The following is a 15,524-nucleotide window of genomic DNA, read 5'->3' as shown; positions in this document are numbered from 1 at the left end:
ATAAGGAAATCTGCAATATGGCTACACCAAAATTAACAAAAGAACATAGAAAAAAAGATTTCAGCAGAAAAGATACTATGCAGGGAGAAGAAAAAAAGTCAGACAATTAAAAATGATCTCTTCAAAGACATATAAGATTATAATTATATTTATTAAATAAGGATAGATGCCTATAAAAACAATTAGAGGTTTAAGACGAATCAAGAAATTGCAGTAAATGCATAGTATTTAGAATTATGAAAGGAAGAAGAAACAGCTACCAGAGTTGAAAGTGGTTACATATGGGGAGCAGGGCCAAGGGTGGAGAAGCAGTAGGATGTTGTTTTTTATTATAAATCTATTATAAAATCTAAAATCATTTTATAAATTATCTGCTATATCTTGGCAAAAATTAATTTGCAATATTAGAAAAAATTTTAGTGTAATATATTTCATCTACGTGAACCTCGGAAACCCTGCTGGCGTAGTGGTTAAGTGCCACGGCTGCTAACCAAAGGGTCGGCAGTTCAAATCCGCCAGGTGCTCCTTGGAAACTCTATGGGGCAGTTCTGCTCTGTCCTATAGGGTTACTATGAGTCGGAATCGACTTGACGGAACTGGGTTTGGTTTGGTTTTTGTAAGTGAACCTCACTGAATGTCAGAAAGAACTTTGATAAAATTCGACACTTATTCATCATAAAATCTCAGTGAAACTAGAAATAGACTAACATAACATGATAGTGCCTGGGATTAAGGAAAATAATTGTTAAAAGAATAGTCTTCAAAACTGATAATTGGGAATGGTGGTGATAATGATGTTATAATACCATTTAATTATAAGCATCCTTGGCAGTAGGAATCTTCTCTCCGGGTCACCTGAGCAGGATGCTCTTAAAGAACTTTCAGCTCTCTTTAATATCACTAGAACAACTCTTCACCAAAGTTTAGCTTGAAGCTTGGAACAAAGACTGTACATTGCTTACCCAGCCACAGCCCATTAGTTTCATAATTATTTTCACGAAGAACTGAAACTAAAATTCTCTGTTGCCAATAACTAAAAATAAAAGAGAAGGGGATGGTCAAGACTGGAAAGGCTAGAAGTGATCGCTAAATGGGGGGGAGTAGTAAAAGTATTATAAGTGAACAAGTCTTATGGGAATGTTCTCGTCCATTGTTTTTTTTTTTAATAACTTTTATTAAGCTTCAAGTGAACGTTTACAAATCGTCCATTGTTTTTTCCTGAGTCACACCATCTCGTGTAGCTAAGACCTTCCATGCAGGAGGCTCAGGTTCAATTCCCAGCTAGCTCATGCACGGCCACCACTTGTCTGTCAGTGGAGGTTTGTGTATTGCTATGGTGCTGAACCGGTTCCAGTAGAGCTTCCAGACTAAGATGGACTATGAAGAGAGACCTGACAATCTACTTTAGAAAAATCAGCCAGTGTGAAAACTATGGATCTCAGCAGTTCAATCTTGTTGTACAAGGACTTGACACAGTCAGCTCAGCCTACTCTTTCCCCACTCCGGCATTAAAAAAAAAAAAAAGGAAAACAAACACAAAAACCCATGTAGGAACTACATAGCAGTTCAGGCTAGGAAATATTAATGCTTAAATGTACAAGAAGAGCCCATAAAGTTCACGTATGAACCAGTCTAGGTCACCAGGGTATAAAATTTTGCAGTGAATTAGAGACAAAGTTATAATTAATTTTAAAGGGTATATATTTGTCTGGAGAATCCTTTGTGATTTTTAACATGGTTTCTAAATTTAGTGGCACTGTTATTCTTTTTCTCCATCACAACTAAAATGATATATAACTGTATTTACCATTTTAAATAAATAACCACATCTGCTTTTTAGACATAGCTACTATACAAGCAAGAAGGGGTGGAAGAAAGATTGCTAGAAATAGATATATACACAAATCCATATGTACTTACATTTAATATATATTTGACAGTGAGATTTAATATTTGCTGGCATTTACTTCAATGTTTTTCTTTCTCTTAAAGGACTAAGGTTGATTTTCAAAATGATTTATCCCTACAGCTCACAGTCATACATCACCACTTTAAAAATTTGCTTCATACGGCTGTAGCATTACCCACATGGCACAGGAAAACAAACCTTTTTAATATATGAAGGGTGTCAATGTTAGTCATGTGATTTGTAATGCTTTTGCTTAAGTATTGATTTTTTTTCAAATTCAATTTTTATTGATTTCTCTTAAATATTAATCATTTCTAATGACAGCTTAAAAAATAGGCTGAGCCCCTTAAACATTCCTTGTAGAAATAGAGTACAATTTTAGTATGCTTCAAATTAAGTCAAACAAAAACATACTGCTTTTTCATTTAAGGGTTTAACATCATAAATCAAAATTTTATTTGTGCCAAATCAAGGGATTTATGCAGAGTATTAACTGTGGCTATGCAATTTCTCCATGATCAATCCAATGCCAGCTATGATCTCTAGGCAGTTTATCTCTAATTTACTGCCATAGTTGCTTCATGGAAAACCATTCTTGGACTTTAGGAGAATAGTGTTCTGTTGTATTTGTGAAGTTTACTGAGTCACAGTTAAAAGTGATGACTAGAAAGTGGCAGAGTACCAACTGTTCCAGGGGACTAGGCTTCTAGAATATAAGTATCTGAAAGGCGATCTTACTCTTCTTAAAAATAAAAGGAATGCCACTTCCCACTTGGGCTATCTTTTTAATTTTTTATTGGAAATCAGCACTTCCGAAAGATTAAGAGCTAAATTTGGCAATGATTAGCTCTGAGGCTTTCTGTACATCCTGTAACCCCTCCGACCTTGATTTCCCCATCTATAACATGGAGGACATAAGGCCTGCCACAGGCTATCAAGGACATGGCATGTGTTACAGATTACGTTGTGTCCCCCCCGCCCAAAATGTGTATCAATTTGATTAGGTGGTGATTCCCAGTATTGTGTGGTTGTCCTAGATTTTGTGATCTGATGTAATTATCCTATGTGTTGACAATGCTAACTTCTATGATGTTAATGAGGCAGATTTAGAGGCGGTTATGTTAATGAGACAGGACACAATCTAAAGGATTAGGCTATATATTGAGTCAATCTCTTTTGAGATATAAAAGAAAGAAGTGAGCAGAGGGAGAGGGACCTCCTACCACCAAGAAAAAAGAGCTGGAAGTGGAGCACGTCCTCTGGAGCCAGGGACCTGGCACTGAGAAGCTCTTAGACCAGGGGAAGATTGAAGACAAGGACATTTCCCCAGAGCCAACAGAGAGATAAAGTCTTTCCGTGAAGCTGGCGTCCTGAATTCAGGCTTCTAGCCTCCTAGACTGTGAGAGAATAAACTTCTCTTTGTTAAAGCCATCCACTTGTGGTATTTCTGTGATAGCAGCACTAGATGTCTAAGCCAGCATGGATAAGGGCATTAGCATCAGTGACCCTCCTTGGGAGAAGAACATCATAGGCATTTCCCAGCAAAAGACAGTTTGTATTTTGAATTTTTCTTTCCACATTGTTTGTTTAGAGTTGGGGATATATTTACAGACACGAGCACATTTATAAGTGGTGGTTTGATTTCAGTCTGGTTCACAAAGCCTTTTAAACTCACATGGTCACTAAAAAATAAGATATTTTTATATGAATTTGAGATTATTGACTTTTTTTTTTTTTACCTTTAGGGTTAAAAAACCCAGAAATAAGGTTCAAAGTACTTGAAATTAACTTAAAGAGAAATGTAATAAACCAAAACAATATTTTTTTCTTTTATGTTTTAAGTTACAGTGTTTGCAAATGAGTAAAGGACAGTAATAATAATGGTTAATGACAAAATTACAGAATATTTCCAGAGACTTTGAATTTATTAAATTTAATATCAGATTTTAAAATTATTTCTTTCCTGAAGCTAACATTTATTCATATCCAATGTAGAAACTGTGAAAATACTGGCAAACCAACAAATAAATATAGAAATTATTTCCTACCACCCATTGTCCATTATAATCAATATCTTTGCAATTATTTTGTTCTTGGTTTTAACTAGTCCAGACATTTAACTTTGCCTTTCTTATACTTAACAGTCACAATAAACCTTTTTTTTCACAAATAAATCAGGGGCTATAAGTAATATATTCAAGCATCTAGTGGGTTCATGGTGATGAAGGAGGAATCTTGAAGGATGACGAGTTAAGCAGGCAAAGGTTTGGACCAGGGGAACTGAGGAGAAAGGATATAGAAGAAGTAACACACAAGACCAGAGTTAAAAAGAGGATACCGTATGCTTGGAAATAGTTCTATATATGAAGTACTAATGAATTTTCAGCTTATTTATCTCTTGTAGACCTGATTTAGCCAACCTGGGTTCCAGTCTACACTCTACCACTTAGTTACTGTAAAACTCTAGACAATTTGTTTAACTTCTTTTTTTTTTAATTGGGTAAAATTTATGTAACTTAAGGTACCTTCATAATTTCGTGGAAGCATCACCTCTACCGAGTTGTGAAATAATTTCATCATCCCAAGACAAAAACCCACACTGATTAAGCAGTCACTCTCCGTTCCACACCCACCCTAGTCCTGGCAACCACTAATCTGCTCTCTCTCCTAATGGATTTACCCTTCCGGATATTTCATATAAATCAAATCATACAATATATGGCCTTTTATATCTACCTAACTTCTTTTTGAGTCTAAGTTTCCCCAACTATCTTCCCAACGGTAATATGTGCCTTATTGAATCATTGTATGAATTAAAATGAGAACATGTAAATAAAATATCAAACACAAAGCCTGGAGTAATGCAGCCTCTCAAATAGTTTCTCTTTCACTGTTTGGCTTTAAGTCATTGCACATATTTCTGTATGTGTACAGATATCATACTAATCTATGAGGATTTACTTAAAATAAGCTTATCTTTCCATCAATAAACTACATTTGTGACCCTGTTAATGTGGCTATTTCTAGGGATTTTCATCTTGGCCTGTGGTGCTTGCCCTTTTCCTTCACCTCGTCTCCTGCCTTCTTTTCTAAACATAGTTGTACTTCCATCCATTTGGTGGGTCCTGGGAATTTTCTTTTCATATCTGTGAAAACAGTAAGCTGACAAGCTTCTCCTTGGCATGACACAGCATGTGTAAATCTATGTCACGTCCAAGAGACTTTGTTCATAGTTAATTTGTTAAATTCCTTTGGAGAAATGACATGGCGTGTTCCCCACTGAGCCATCAGCACAGCTGCGAAGCCAGGCAATAGCCAAACAGAACGCAGTGTGAAATGTGTATTCAAAGTCCAGAGGCAGCCATTGTGGCTGAACCTCTGAATGTTTACTGGCCTCCTTTTGGGGACGTGCAGCATAGCTTGCCCTGGAGCCTCACATAGCCCATGAATTTTAGGTGTATAATGTACATGGCTGTTAGGGGCTCATAGACATAAACCAACAGAAGCAGACCTCCAGGAGTCATTATAATTCCACAGTGATTATGAGATTACACTCTATGCTCTTCTCTGTTTTGTTCTTTCTTCCCTTCCCTTCTCTTCCCTTCCTTTCCCTGTTCTTCCCTGCCCTGCCCTGCTCTGCCCTTGCCTGCCCTTTCCTTCCCTTCCTTGCCCTTCCCCTTCTCCGCTCTCTCTCTCTCTCTCCTTCTCTCCTTTTGTTATCCTAATATTTCCCTTCTATCTCTTCTGCCTTGTCAGCTGCTTTGATCTTGGTGTAGTGTTCCCTTGACAATTAAGTGATATGGACTGCCCCCTGACAAGTCATTATAAAGGAAGCTGGACTTTAAAAAGAAATAAAATAAACCTTAAGCACCACTCCCAAGAGTCAGAAGAGACCATGTGCTACTACCTTGTCTCAGCTAGGCAGTGGGTGGGCAAAAATGACAGTGTATGCACAATCTTCAATAAGCACTCCTAATAAAGTTCCCCCAAGCTGGGATGATCAAAGACTGCGTCCCCTGAAGTTAGCCTATGAATTGTGAAAGTCGACCTTGCATTCAGAGGTCAGGATCACACGTCTCCCTGAAATATTCCATATAGCCCAGGAACTGATCTTTGCTGACATTGATAGGAAAACAAGCACAGGCCCACAGGGCTGTACATAAAGATGTCAAGGCAGTGGGCCTAGTGAGACTATCAACAGACCGAAACTCTTGGGGGTTTTACTTCTCTGAGGCTAACATGACAATGGCTGAAAGACAAAGCTTGGCATGAAAAAATGTGGCAATCTCATGAAAAGAGGTCCTTTATAATTCCTAGAAAGGTTCATAGAACACTGCTGCAAATTTCAGATCTTCCTGAATAAATATCTGTACAACAATTAGTAGCTTACCAAGTGTTTCATTGCACGCTTTCATGAGACTTTCACAAAATGAGAGTGAGCATCTTTAACTTTGTGTTACAGGTGTCTAAACTGAGACTCGTATTAGGTGACTTCTCAGAGGCACTCCGTTGATAAGAGACAGAGCCAGGAATTAGACTCAGACATGCCTAATGCCAAGCCACACTACAAGGTGCACTGTTGCATAATTTTGCCTATGATCAAGCTGAGAGTGTTAATAAATATTGTTGATGTCATGAAAATTTTATGAGACAAAGATTTCTAAGAGACCATTTGATTTTAGAGATAATTACCTCTTAACAAGAAAGACTAAGATGCTTTAAAAGAAGTTATCTCAGTCCGGTCCTTTTAGGGAAACATAAGACACGCTAGACCTTTCAAACAGGAGATTTAACATAGGGGATTGGTGTTACAGGTGTTGGAAGGCTCAAAGAGAGAAAAAGGCAATTCTGACGTAACCTAGATACTAGGAACTGCAGGAAGCAGCTATCACTTGTAAGGCTGGGAGATAAATCATGGAAGATGAGTTGATGTAGTTACCAGAGCTTCTGGAAGATTTGAGGGATGAGCACCCACACCACTGGTGCTTGTGTTTCCAAGGAAAGGACTTGGTTGGCTTGAAATGGTGCTGAGGCCAGAAGCTGTAGGTCAGAGCTGCAACTGCTCGGTGCTGTTGGAATCAGGCTGATGCTGGAAGGAAACCAAAAGTAAGTCCCTTCCTTCTCTTTTTCTTCTGCCTTTCACTCTCTCTCTAGTGTGTGCAATTATTAGAACCTAATTCCAAAGCAAGGAACTATGGGTTACATAGGCCAGCCCTAGCATCTCAAGGCAGTGAATAGGAGGGTGAGTGTAGAATGACAAACAATAGAGAAATTATCAACACAGATGCTGAACTTCAGTGATTCCACTTATTTATGCTTTTATGCACTAGGAGTTTGCCTATGAAATTTTAAAAAATTTTATACTCCTGTAAGGCAGGTGTATTATTATCTCTATTTTACAGATGAGGAAATATAAGTATCCAAGGTACTCACAGTTAATAAGTAGTAGAGTCAAAATGAAAAATCATCAGTATAAATTTACCCACTTATCATATATTCTTACTCCCAGGATTGCCTTCACTATACCTAGAAACCCCACGTTAACCTTTTCTACCATGTTCCTCTCTGAGCTAATTATGGGACTCAGACTCTACTAACAACAGACTCCTTATGTGAACACAGAAACTTTTTACATAGCTGGATGTCTTACTTACTGAAGTGAACTGTTACAGTCTTTGAAAGACCATACCCTGGAGCTAGACTGCCTAAGTATAAACGTTGTTCCATTTCTTAACAGCTGTGTGTCTTTGCAAAATTGCTTAACCTCTCTGCATCTCAGTTTTCTCATCTGTAGAATGGGTAGAATTAATAGTAACAGCCTCCTATTTGTGAGGGTTACGTGTGTTATCACATGGAAAGTGTTTAGAAGACTCTTGGCACAATATGCTAGCCTTTGTTTATGATTATTATTATAATTAGGATCAGGAACAATCCTTAAAACATGATTATTTTTATGCTCTCTCCCAATAAACATACCCCATCAATTCGGCAAACAAATTATTCATGTTCCTTGAGCAGTATGTTCCTCTCTAGCATTTTGGCTACAAGATAGAAAACTTTCACATCTCTAACATAGCAGATTTACTAGGACAATGGCTTAGAATTCCTCCTGATCTGTAAGGTTGAAATGAAGTTACTGCCATTTGAATATAGCAAGTGAATTTCTCAAACTGCAGGGGGGTGAGTTTTTTTTTTTTTTAAAGATCAGATGCATAACTTGGCAGGTCTTGGCCACCTCTCTTTTTCTCTTTGGCAATTCTCCCTGATTCGATGTCCTCCTTAGTGTAGGCCCAACCATTCACATTGAATGATTTTATCTATTGCTATGTTCCATGCCGCTGGGCACCTTGGCCAGTTCTTGGGCTATCTCCATCTCTTCTCTCCATGCTGGCAGCCACCAGCTGCATTCTCAAGTTATCTGCAAGCATCTTTTTTTGGTTCCTTGAGAGGATGACAGAATGAATGGGATGGAGAGGCATCTAAAGGGAAATTGAGTGATATTCCTAGCTTTAAGCCTCAGGTATTCTCTCTGTTAATCTTTCTAATTTGTATTTATAAGACAAGAGGAGTCAGGAGTCAACCTGATAAATTCCTAATGGGATAGAGATAGGATCCTAAAGAGTGCAGTTGATGTTTAAAAGAAACTGAAACCAAGAGACCAGGCAAGGGCAAGAGGGGCCCTCTTAAGGGCTGTGTAGACAGTGGGAAGAAACTGGCTTGTGTGAAAATTGTGGCTGGATTAGAGTCTTCACTCACCCCAATAGTTAGAAGTAGATCATAATGAAATTGTGTACCCAGTCATTATACTTAGAAGGTAAGATTAACAGGCATATATTCCTCCCTATTATCCACACCAGCATGTCCCCAGCATCAAGTGTTTGCCCTCCATGCCCAAAGCTTGGAGGCATTCAAGCGATCAAATGTACATCATCTCTAATCTAATTGCGACAACTGCTTCACTCGACAAATATTTATTGAACATCTACTATATTCAAGGGTAATCTTTCCTTATGCTCTTTACTTATGTTCTTGTCAGTCACCACAAGAAGTCCAGGCCTCTCAGGTCAACACTTATCCTTTACATGTTCTTTTCAGATCCTATGTATGTCACAATCCAGGCACAGTTCATCTCCATTTTCAGTTGTATTTTTACATGGAGGTCCTCTTCTCGCCTTTAAGCTGTGTATACTCAAGAGATGTGCTTCATTCATTGGTTTCTCCAGTACTTGACAGTGCTCAGCACTTAGTGAGTGCTGAATAAATGATAGCTGAATGAAGAAGGCTTTAGAGTTTGTGTCAGTTGACTTTGACAAGTATTTTACAAAATGAAATGGTTATATACGGAAACTGAATAAATGAATCACAGAGTTTTTTGTTGTTATTGTTTTCCCTCCCAATAATGGTCCCCAGCATTATCATTGGAGTGGACTGAAACTTACAGGGTGGCACTAATGAAACTCTAACTGGAATTTAAGGAAGAAGGTAGAGATGAAAACAAAGCTTTATGTAGCCTGTGCCTTGAACCGAAACTGTCAATCATCCCACCTCCAAGCACACTTTGAGCTTGGTACATTGTGAAGGATCCCCAGGACCTGAATTTTAGGTTCTGTCACAACTTGATTTGCTTGCTCTGATTTAGGCCCACTATTGCATTTAAAACAGACTAAGGAAAGAATGGCTGGGATTTGCATGCTACTGTGACACTGAAAGCTATGCCGCTGATGTTGCAAATATCAGCAGGGTCACACATGGTGGACAGGTTTCAGTGGAGCTTGCAGACTAAGACAGGCTAGGAAGAAAGGCCTGGCAATCTACTTCTGAAGATTAGCTAATAAAAACCTTATGTATCACAACAGCTCATTGTCTAACTCTCTTGCTTTGGACATGTCATCAGAAGGTATCAGTTCCTGGAGGAGGACATCATGTTTGGTGAAGTACAAATCCGCGAGGGCATGGGAGACCGTTGGTGAGATGAATTGGCGCAGGAACCCCAACGATGAACTGGAACATGCTGGTGATTTTAAGAATAACACAGGACCAGGCAACATTTCATTCTGTTGTATGTGGTGTTGCCATGAGTTGGAGTCTACTTGATAGCAGCTAACAACAACAAGGAACACACAACCACAACTGAGTTAGAAATAGAAATACCATCAGTTCATTATGGTCAGGTGCTCTATTGAAAAGTCTGTTTTATAAATTTTTTGTGTATGGATCTGTTGTCGTCATAAGTTAAGCTTTATACATAATCAATATTTTAAACATATTTAAATCCAAATTAAATAATGCTTCACCTTGTTTCAGGAAGAATTTGAGGCTATCATTTAAATAAATTTATCCTAGAAACCCATACGTTATGAAACAAAAAAATAAAAATGAGAAAAGAAATAAAAAGAGTAAAGTTGTTACTTTTGGATTGCAATCCCAATATGACCGAATGTTATTTTTGACAAAGAGCGCTCTGTTGATAATAATGGATCCTGAAAATAGATTCATTCTTCTGCTTCCCAGAGATGGAACAATGAGACACACTCTTGAAACCTGATAAGCTCCCCACAGTGATCATCTGATCAGAAAAATGTATTTGTTTAGTGAAGAAGCATAGCATTTGTCAACGTGTTCACAGACAATAGGCTGAAAAGTGTGATAAAGACAGCTAATAATGTCCGTAGTTACCATCTTTTCAGCATTTCCTAAGAAGCATTTATCACTCAACATTTACTATTGAGTATTTACTAGCTGCATAACCTTGGCTAAGACACTTAACTTTTTTGTTTCTCACTATCCACATCTATAAATTGGGGAAAATAACAGTACCTACTTCATAGGATTGTTATGGCAATAAAATGGATTAGTATTTGTAAAGCATTTAGTGCCTGGTACACTGTAAATAACATCTAAATGTCTACTATAGCTATTACAAGTCCCAAGAACTAGCTTCTGTAATTTGCATGTTATCTAAACTAATTTTATCTTCTTTACAACCTTCTTTTGAGAAATAAACAGAGTAAAGTTGTTTGTTACTTTTGTATTAAATCCCAATATGATTAAATATTGTTTCCAATAACAGGCCCTTTGTTATTGGTACATTTTTGCATTTTTGCAGATGAGGAATCTGAAGCTCAGAGAGATTCAATAATTGGCTTAGGATTTCACAGATAATAAGTGGCAGAGTTGAGATTTGAATCACCATGATATAATGTCATTAGACCATATCTCCAGTTCACACTGAAACAGTTGTATTTCTGGTGTAGATGTTGACCTTCACGAATAACAATAAGGAAGACTATTTCTGTCTCTCCATATTTAAATCCATTATCCTCGGTCTGGCCTCTAACACCCTTCAATAGCTCCCCTGACTCAACGGCTTCAACTTTACTACATGCTACACCTTTTCAAACACTCTGTGCTCTAGCCACTAAATAGTCCTAATTATATTAATAATATAATTATTTTCTCATTTATTCCCACAAAAGCCCAATGAAATCAGCAGTATAATTTTTGGTTTACAGTTGATTAAAGTGAGTGTCATAGAAGTTAAGTAAAATGCTTAAGCTGGCACAATTCGCAAGGAGAATTGTCATCCATTCCACAAGTACCTACTGTGTACCTACCAAATGACAGCGATACAGTGATGAAAGACTCAATTCTCACTCTCAAGGATGTCATCAACTGGGGTAGAAGATGGAATAGTAAGCAGACAGTCACAGTAGAGTGTGGTTAGTGCTATGATAAATGTATGTTCAGGGTGTTACGGGAGAAATTAACAGTAGAGGAGAGGAGAGGGAAATGTGGTCAGCGAAGACTTTCAGGCACGTGATATCAAATCTGAGCCCTCATGAATGGCTTAATCAAGAGGGTACTGGGGAGAAGTCTTCAAGCCCAAGAAGTTCCAGGAAACAAGGACTGGAGGCCTGAGCAAATGTGGGACAATGGAGAGTTAGAAGAAATTCACTAAGGCTGGAGTTTCGAGTCGAACAGATTATGTTGAGTTATAACAGGGGTTTAACTATGAAGGGCCTTGTGTGCCACACTATACAGCTTGAATTTTATCTTGGGGATGATGAGAATTTGTTGACTATCTTAAGAGAAGAGAAGAAGCAAGATTGGCAATTAATACGACATTTTTACCATATTACCATATGCTAAAGGTGAAAAAGTAGTGGTGGTTCACTGGTAGAATTCTCGTCTTCCATGTGGCAGCTCCAGGTTCGACTGCTGGCCAGTGCACCTGGGGTGCAGACACCACCACCAGTGGTGGCTTGAGTGTTGCTAGGATGCTGGACAGGTTTCAGTAGATTTTCTAGACTAAGACAGGCTAGGAAGAAAGACCTGGCAATCTACTTCCAAAAATCAGGCAATGATCAGATTGGCAACCAATCATGGGGATGGTGCAGGACTGGGCTGCATTTTGTTCCATTGTGCACAGGACCAACTTGACAGCAGCTAAAAACAATAAAATCACTTCAGAGTTTAGGTGAGAGACAACAGACTCCTGAACTAAAGCAAAGGTAGGAGACCTGGAAAGGAAGAAGAACCACCTAAATGTATTTAGCAGGTAGAGTGGTCAGGATGTGTGGTTGGCAGTGGGTATGGACAGTGGTGGAAAAGGGTGAATTTAAGCTGACTCCCAGGTTTTGGTCAGGTACCTGGGCTACTCAGTGATGTTTTCATTGAAATAGGGAATACGGAAAGAGGTATAGATTTCAAATGAAAGAGAGCCAGCTTAGTTGGAAACACATTCAGTCTAAGAAGTGTATGATACTCATGAGATGTCTATTGGAGGTAGGAGAAGAATATGGTACTATGACGCGTACAAGTCTTAGCTGAAATAATGGGTAAAATTGAAGTCACTGTGGGAAAGTTGAAGGTTTAGCAAGGACTTGAATGCAGGTTGCTCTAACTCTGAAGCCCATACTCTTACTCTGATTCCATATATCATTTCCCAAGTATAACATCTGCCTACCCTTGTTATGTTGTCTTGTATGTTTGGAAGGCCCTTTGTCTTTGTCACTATGTTCTGAGATGCTAGATGCCCTTTAGATCTCATTTCAAGTGCCACTTCATGTACAGAGCTTCCCAGCATTAATCTTTCCTGCCTCATTTTTCCATTGCATTCTTGTTTTTCTACCCCTTAGCACTTAGCATCTCAAAGTCCTCAGAGGGTCATTTAGCTCAAACCTCTTTGTTGTATGCATCCCTTACTCAACAACCTCTATGAGGAATCTTGCAGCCTTTCCTTGAATAATTCATTCTACAATCAAGCAATTCATGCTTTTCAGAGACAACTCATTCCAATTAAAGCCAGTTTCAATTGCTAGAAAATTCTCCTTATATTTTCTCCAGATGTGTCCATTTTTGTTTTTATCCACTGGTAGTTGATTTGCCTACTGGAATTTACTTTTTCACATGGCAGACCTTCAATTCTTAACAGACAGCTATCATGTACCACTTTATCTTCCATTCTTGAGGCTAAATATCCTCAGTTCCTAAAGCCACTCTTCAGGACATATTTCGTCAATTTCCCCACCAGTCTGTCACTTTCATCTGAAGGTACTTCAGTTTTTATATATCTCTCTTAAAACATAGTATTCAGATTTTTTGTTACATATTACAATTATGATCTAACCATCACCAAATACTATGAAGAACAAAACAATGACATTCCTTGTTCTGAGGATTTTTACTACTATAAAGATAGCTTAGATTTTATAGACATTCTCATGGCTCTTATCTATCGACTTACATTGAATTCACAGTCCATGCTTATTATAGTGGTTTTGGCTCATGGCTATTTATGAATGTGCCTCTCCCTTCTCCTGGTTATAAATCTTCAGATTTATCCAAAAGCATGTATTATTCATCTCTGTAATCACACTCTTCAGAGCAGTACCTTCCATGTAGTTGGAGTTTCATAAATGCTTAACCTTCCAGCAGACATCGCTTGGGGTGATTTTTTAAAGCGTCTTTCCTTAAAAAGCCACAGTCAAAACAATTAACATTATTTTGTCTCTTTTATTGAGTAATGAAACTTTTTTGCCTGGTTCTAATTATTATCAAAAAAAGGATTTATTGAAACAATGTTCTCCTAAGGGAAGATGAACTTGAAATTTAAGTTACAAACACTGAGTGAAAAGAAGGCTGAGTTTTTCTCCATGACAGAATGGAATTTATTTATCTGCTTTTTCAGTAACATGTCTGAGCTCAGCTTTGATCTCTCTGATTTTCTAAGAACCTTGTTTCTCCATTTTTCTATAATTAGTTTTCCAAGTCAGATGAGAATACCCTGTTTTCATCTGTCTTGCTAGCAGGGCTTTTTCTTAATACATACAGAGAATTAATGCAAAATAACCCAATTCTGATTTTTCAAGAGTAAAAAGTTGGGTAATCAAGGAGGATACATATGCCATAATAATACTGGGAGTAAATAGCCAAGCGAAGGAAACGTATCTGAGAAATATAAGAGTATTTAAATGTGAATTTAGCTATTCTCTCTTATTGAAATGAGAAATGAGGAATATGACCCTGTGTTCATCTGCAGTCATGAAGCCTAGAAGCTCAACATTAAAAAGATCACAATAGGCCTTCTAATCCGACATTCTTACAAAGGACTACCTTCCAAACATCCTTAACTATGTTGAGTTGGCCTCTGAAAATTGGTAGCATTTAGTATTGCACTAGACAAATGTGGTATTTGGTCTCTCCTACTTCTAGAATTGAGGTTCCTACTTAGCCCTTCTGCCTTTAGGATTATCTCCGATCCTTCATCCCAGCCTGGTGGTATAGCCTGAGTGAATTATCTCATGTCTTCTGCTGCCTTTCTTGACTTCATGTGCAGTCTTTCCCAGAGACATATTATTTGTTATTCACAGCAAAGATAGATCTTTTCCAGGTTAGTCTGATTAGACATCCTCACTTCACATCAAGGTGCCCAAGATTAACCTCTTTATTATTTGTAAGGGCACAGGCCAAGACAGCCCCAAGCATGGCTTGGGGAGAGAGATGGACACAGTCTCCAAGGGCAGACCAACCCCTTTCAGCCGCCACAAGTAAACGCACAAGCTAAATTAAAGTAGTGTGATTTCTTTGCAATCTCCTAGCACCTCCAAACAGATTGCTTCCCATAAATCCTTCCTTCACAGAAATTCTGGAGTCCACGCTGAACAAAGGGAAGTTTCTTTACAAGCCCACAAGGCATTTTCATCCATGATGCAAGGCTAGTTGACACTGGAATCAAGTACTGATGTAGGTGGAGGGCCCACTTAAGAGTAGATTCAGACCAATTAATTCACTGAGATTGCATTGCCCTTCTCCATCACCTTCTCTAAAATATCCTCCACTACCATTATCATCTACTGGTATCTCAGGTTGTCTCCATCATGCATAAAAAGTAATCACACTGAATGTGTTGTGAAGTCCCTGTTGTTTCAAATGTGAGGGAGGAAATGAAACCTTTGTTGGACAACCACTTTTCCACTTGCACAAAGCTATACTTGGCTATTTTCTTCAGACAGATAATTTTAGTTCTTTAGAGATCACTTTCCCTCTAAATGAATGTAAACCCACATATTCCTGAAAGGGTTCTCACAAAGTTGAACCTACAAATCTTTTCTTC

The sequence above is a fragment of the Elephas maximus genome, chromosome 5 (genome assembly GCF_024166365.1).
Source record: "Elephas maximus indicus isolate mEleMax1 chromosome 5, mEleMax1 primary haplotype, whole genome shotgun sequence".
Taxonomy (NCBI): domain Eukaryota; kingdom Metazoa; phylum Chordata; class Mammalia; order Proboscidea; family Elephantidae; genus Elephas; species Elephas maximus.
This window is presented reverse-complemented; position numbering follows the sequence as displayed.